Genomic DNA, 6,421 nt, shown 5'->3' on the forward strand with positions numbered 1-6,421 from the left:
GAGGAGAGAGAGAGAGAGAGAGAGAGAGAGAGAGAGAGATATTAGCGTGCAATAACCTAAAGACAGAGAGAGAGAGAAGATATTAGCGTGCAATAACCTAAAGACACGAATAAAACCATTTTAGACCAGGCACACTTTTGCTTCATCATTTTTCTATGCCTGGCATCTAGGTCCAGGGTGTGAATACTTCTGCAGCCTTGGCAATATTTCTCCACTAGGATAGTGCTCCCCTTTTTCCATCAGTGCCAGTACCATATGCATGCTCAACCATCTTGCACCCATGGGTAACGGCTTGTGCTGGTGGGACCCCCACTCATCTAACTGTCCAGTGGGGTGGGAGATAAATGCTTCGGAACACGCATTAACGATTTCTGTTTCCTCACTTGTGCTATATAGATAAGGGGTGGTCTTACCCCACTGAAGACTCAAGCCATGACGTCCGCGCAGCCCTGCTCTACTGCACGGGTGGGCACAAGCTCAACAGAACATCTGGTCTCAATCCCATAGACCTGCCGATCTTCAAGGTATTTTTTCTCCTAATGCTCCCCCAATGATTTTAAAGTTAAGCCCCCCATATAGGAAACAGTCTAATGTGTGGGGGAAATACTGATCTGGCGTGTCTGATTTCGGACACATCTGGCGACAGGTCCTCTTGTGGAGAATACAGGAGTGTTGACTAAACGAGCGTCACTATGTTTTGGAGATCCATCCGAGATGGCGGTTGGCCAAACAATTGGCCGTCTAATGTGTATGACGGCCTTTAAGATCCACAGGGTCAGGAGATTAGTATTCTTCGAACACTGCGGAGTGAAGAGGGTGGAGGTGGCCACCTCTGATCACCAGAGAGCTTGGAGCCACAACTGGCCCTTTATAGCCCCCAAGGTCAGGTCCTTCCTGCTGTCCGTGCCATGATAAAATACAGCGTGTGGGACACTAACGCTATGGGAAGTAAATACACAACGCACCGTCCTACAAGTATCTGTCTGGGTCTGTGAGAACAGGGGGCAACTGATCCAGAAGACCACAGAACCATGCCGACGGGTCCATCTCATAGGAAAGCACTGAGGTTTGAGCACTTAGATCGTGAGCCGCACTGGAACCAGGGACGTAGACAAAGCAGAACCCGCTGCCATGCCAATAATGATCAACGGGGAATGAATGAAATAACAACGTGACCTGGTGAATGCACCGGGAGCCAAGGACCGGCCCTGCAGGAACCTACCTGTAATGCTGGCTGCTCAGTCACTTCCCACAAAGAAGGCAAGAAAAGCATCAGTCAGCCTGCCGAGAGCGGCTTCTGTGCCCTAAGTACATCAGGGCCCCATCACTGGGGTAAAGTATGCCCCTCGCTGCAGGAAGCTGCCCTGGATGCCTAAGAAGAGGAAAATAGAAACAAAGAAAGTTACAGCTAAAAAAATAATAATAATAATACAAAATAAAGCTTTAAAAAAAAAAAAAAGATCAACCATGTCCCGTCCCGCTCCACTGCAGGCCACTCTGGTGATCTCTAAGCAGTGACATCCTCTCCTTCAGTCTGGTGATCCTCGAGGTCTGCGACTGGCTGCAGCGGTCAGGAAGAGGACGCTATCAGATATGCCTTGGATGACGTCCCATCCAGTCCCTTGACTACTGCAGCCAATCACAGGCCTCTGCGGCCGGGTGACTATAGGACCGATACATCCCTACATTAACAACAAAAAATCATTTTTCGGTGTCGGACCATCCTTTATATATTCTGTAATTTTAGGAAATGAATTGCAAATCTATGAAAGGGGCGCGCAGCGGTTCAGCTCCATCCACAGCGCCGGCAGCTTCCCAGGATGGGGCGCCGTCTGCAGAGATTTACAGAGATTTGGGTCCGTGTTACCCACGCTGCCGTCCATCAGATCTGCAGCCAGGACGACGCATCATGGCAGCCTGAATAAAACCCAGGGAGTCCCTGCGACTATGGCCAACTTCATCAAGTGATCTACAGATTGTTTATCCTAACATTATGTCTTACACCAGAAAAATCCCTCCAAAACAGCAGCCACTAGGGGGCTCCCTTCCAACCTGCTTTCAGTGCACAGGAAAATGACAGGCGCAATGCACACTGGGAAGCAAGATGGCAGTTCCAGCACCTGTAGTGCTGGTCGAATGCAGATAAATCACTGTAGAAAGGAAGTGGATGGTGGGTTACAGGGCAGGAGAACCTGGACATTAGATATGTCTGCTTGTGGGGGGTGAGGGCAGGAAAATCCAGGATGATGTGTACGGTCAGTGAGCCCCTGGTGGGGTGCCCACAGCGCCAGCAAGCCCCCGGAGTGGTGCCCACAGCGCCAGCAATCCCCCCTGTACGGTGCCCACAGCGCTAGCAAGCCCCCGGAGCGGTGCCCACAGTGCCTGGAAGCCCCCGGAGCGGTGCCCACAGCGCCAGCAAGCCCCCGGAGCGGTGCCCACAGCGCCAGCAAGCCCCCGGAGCGGTGCCCACAGCGTCAGCAAGCCCCCTGTGTAGTGCCCACAGTGCCAGCAAGCCCCCTGTGTAGTGCCCACAGTGCCAGCAAGCCCCCTGTGCGGTGCCCACAGCGTCAGCAAGCCCCCTGTGCGGTGCCCACAGTGCCAGCAAGCCCCCTGTGTGGTGCCCACCATATGACATCATTCCCCAGGGGGCTCCTCACTGTTGTGGCAGCTCAGCTCCTCCTGCCAGGTGAGGTGGAGGGGTGTGACCCCGTATTAGGCCCCCCGCACAGCGCCAGCCAATCACAGCGCAGTATCAGGGGCACCCGGCTCCTCCAGACCCCAAATACAAGCGCCAACAGGTCGCATGCACGGAGCAGCCAATCAGGCGCCGTCCCCCGCAGCGCTCCTCACCTGAGCCCGCACTACAGATCCTGCGAGTCCTCACCGTCAGCAGTAATCGCACTGCGGTACCGCCCGGCCGCACACACCGCGGACAGCAGTCAGGCAGCTGTGTGACTGTGAAGTGCGGCTCCAGATCCGCTATTCCGCGCATGCGCCGCAAGCTGGCATCCCACAGCCCGTGCCTGCCTGGCTCTGTGTACTGTACACGGCGACGTCAGGGGAAGACGGAGAAGTGCCGACGTCATCGCTTCCCTGCAGTCTCCGCCCATCCGCACTGGTGGGCGCGGCAGTGTGTGACGTCAGTTTCTATTTAAAGGGATGTGCACGTTGCTGTGCCTGTGTGCCGTGCCCGTGACTATGACAGTTACTTGTTGCCCATAGCGACCAATGCCAGCTCAGCTCTCATTCTATATTACCAAGAATCAAGAAAGCTGTGTTGTGATTGGTTGCTACAGCTGTTGTATTAGTAATGACAGTGACTGACGCCGTGCACCTGACCGCGGCATTTCGGCTATGTGCACACGTTCAGGAATTCATGCAGAAAATTCCTGAGAATTCCGGACATTTTCTGCATGAAATCCGCAAGAAAACCGCGTGCGTTTTTGCCGCGGTTTTGACGCGTTTTTGCCGCGGTTTTTTTCCGGACACTTCCCAATGCATTTTGGAGTGGGAAATCCGCAAAAAAACCGCAAAAAGATAGAGCATGTCCGGATTTTGTGCCTGATGCGTTTTTTTTTTGCGGAAAAAAACGCATCATGTGCACAAAACATGCAGAATTCATTCTAAATGATGGGATGCTTATTGTATGCGTTTTTTTTTGCGGTTTTATAGCGTTTTTATCGGGAAAAACCGTGAAAAAACCGGAACGTGTGAACACAGCCGGTCTGTAGTCAGCCTGACCACACGTGAGAGGCTCCTAACCCACCATCGCCCCGACTCCTCCAGGCACCTGAACTTACCAGGCTGAACTTGGTTTCTTAGGCTACTTTCACACTGGCGTTTTTTTCAATACGTCGCAATGTGTCGTTTAGGGGAAAAAACGCATCCTGCAAAGTTGTCTGCAGGATGCGTTTTTGCCCCATAGACTAACATTAGCGACGCATTGACACACGTCGCAACCGTCGTGCAACGGTTACGCCGTGTTGTGGCGGTCCGCCGGGAGCAAAAAACGTTACATGTAACGTTTTTTGCTGCCGACGGTCCGCTTTTTCCGACCGCGCATGCGTGGCCGGAACTCCGCCCCCATCTCCCCACACCTCACAATGGGGCAGCGGATGCGCAGGAAAAATGCATCTGCTGCCTCCGTTGTGCGGCGCATTCACTGCTAGCGTCGGAACCTCGGCCTGACGCACTGCGACGGACCGAGCCCGATGCTAGTGTGAAAGCCTTATTCGTCAATTTTTTCTTTTCTGTTTTTTTATAGGTTTAACCCCTTAGGCCCCGAGGGTGGTTTGCACGTTAATGACCGGGCCAATTTTTACAATTCTGACCACTGTCCCTCTATGAGGTTATAACTCTGGAACGCTTCAATGGATCCCGGTGATTCTGACATTGTTTTCTCGTGACATATTGTACTTCACGATAGTGGTAAAATTTCTTTGATATTACCTGCGTTTATTTGTGAAAAAAAAAAACTGAAAATTTTGAAAATTTCATAATTTTCCAACTTTGAATTTTTATGCCCTTAAACCACAGAGATATGTCACACAAAATACTTAATAAATAACATTTCCCACATGTCTACTTTACATCAGCACAATTTTGGAAACAATTTTTTTTTGTTAGGGAGTTATAAGAGTTAAAAGTTGACCAGCGATTTCTCATTTTTACACCATCATTTTTTTTTTTAGGGACCACATCACATTTGAAGTCCTTTTGAGGGGTCTATATGATAGAAAATACCCAAGTGTGACACCATTCTAAAAACTGCACCCCTAAAGGTGCTCAAAACCACATTCAAGAAGTTTATTAACCCTTCAGGTGCTTCACAGGAATTTTTTGAATGTTTAAATAAAAATGAACATTTAACTTTTTTTCACAAAAAATTTATTTCAGCTCCAATTTGTTTTACCAAGGGTAACAGGAGAAAATGAACCCCAAATGTTGTTGTGCAATTTGTCCTGAGTACGCCGATACCCCATATGTGGGGGTAAACCACTGTTTGGGCGGATGGGAGAGCTCGGAAGCGAAGGAGCGCCATTTGAGTTTTCAACGCAAAATTGGCTGGAATTGAGATGGGACTCCATGTTGCGTTTGGAGAGCCCCTGATGTGCCTAAACATTGAAATCCCCACAAGTGACACCATTTTGGAAAGTAAACCCCCTAAGGAACTTATCTAGATGTGTGTTGAGCACTTTGACCCACCAAGTGCTTCACAGAAGTTTATAATGTAGAGCCGTAAAAATAAAAAATAATATTTTTTCACAAAAATGAACTTTTCGCCCCCAATTTTTTATTTTCCCAAGGTTACCAGAAGAAATTGTACCCCAAATGGGACGCCATGTTGCGTTGGGGAGCACCTAATGTGCCTAAACATTGAAACCCCCCACAACTGACACCATTTTGGAAAGTAGACCCCCTAAGGATCTTATCTAGATGTGTTGTGAGAGCTTTGAACCCCCAAGTGTTTCACTACAGTTTATGACACAGAGCCGTGAAAATAAAAATCCTTTTTTTCCACAAAAATTATTTTTTAGCCCCCAGATTTATATTTTCCCAAGGGTAACAGGAGAAATTGGACCCCAGAAGATGCTGTCCAATTTGTCCTGAGTACCCTGATACCCCATATGTGGGGGCTAACCACCATTTGGGCGCATGGGAGAGCTCGGAAGGGAAGGAGCACGGTTTTACTTTTTCAACGCAGAATTGGCTGGAATTTAGATCGGACGCCATGTCGTGTTTGGAGAGCCCTGATGTGCCTAAACAGTGGAAACTCCCCAATTCTAACTCCAACTCTAATCCAAACACACCCCTAACCCTAATCCCAACCACACTCCTAACCCCAACACACCCCTAACACTGACACCCCCCTAACCCTAATCCCAACCGTAAATGTAATCCAAACCCTAACGGGAAAATGGAAATAAATACATCTTTTAAATTTCCCCTAACTAAGGGGGTGATGAAGGGGGGTTTGATTTACTTTTATAGCGTTTTTTTAGCGGATTTTTATGACTGGCAGCCGTCACACACTAAAAGACGCTTTTTATTGCAAAAAAATATTTTTTTGCTTTACCACATTTTGAGAGCTATAATTTTTCCATATTTTGGTCCACAGAGTCATGTGAGGTCTTGTTTTTGCGGGACGAGTTTACGTTTTTATTGGTAACATTTTCGGGCACGTGACTTTTTTTATCGCTTGTTATTCCGATTTTTGTGAGGCAGAATGACCAAAAAACAACTATTCATGAATTTCTTTTGGGGGAGGCGTTTATACCGTTCCGCGTTTGGTAAAATTGATAAAGCAGTTTTATTCTTCGGGTCAGTACGATTACAGCGACACCTCATTTATATCATTTTTTTTATGTTTTGGCGCTTTTATACGATAAAAACTATTTTATAGAAAAAATAATTATTTTTG

The 6,421-nt window shown here is 48.4% G+C and overlaps 1 protein-coding gene across 4 annotated transcripts in view; it reads right to left on the bottom strand.

The window, feature by feature from the left end:
* Positions 1-3,081, bottom strand: part of TMEM184B (transmembrane protein 184B) — a 66,094-nt gene extending 63,013 nt beyond the window's left edge. For 2 of the 4 annotated variants that reach the window (XM_069736969.1, XM_069736966.1), the window contains exons 1-2: positions 2,851-3,081; positions 1,223-1,372 (exon numbers count right to left, since the gene is read on the bottom strand). The gene's annotated coding sequence lies outside the window, so the exon portion shown is untranslated. The remainder of the gene's footprint in view (positions 1-1,222; positions 1,373-2,850) is intronic. The other 2 variants (XM_069736970.1, XM_069736968.1) reach the window with 2 other exon arrangements.
* Between the last annotated feature and the right edge of the window lie 3,340 nt (positions 3,082-6,421).

The sequence above is a fragment of the Ranitomeya imitator genome, chromosome 8, assembly GCF_032444005.1.
Source record: "Ranitomeya imitator isolate aRanImi1 chromosome 8, aRanImi1.pri, whole genome shotgun sequence".
NCBI lineage: Eukaryota > Metazoa > Chordata > Amphibia > Anura > Dendrobatidae > Ranitomeya > Ranitomeya imitator.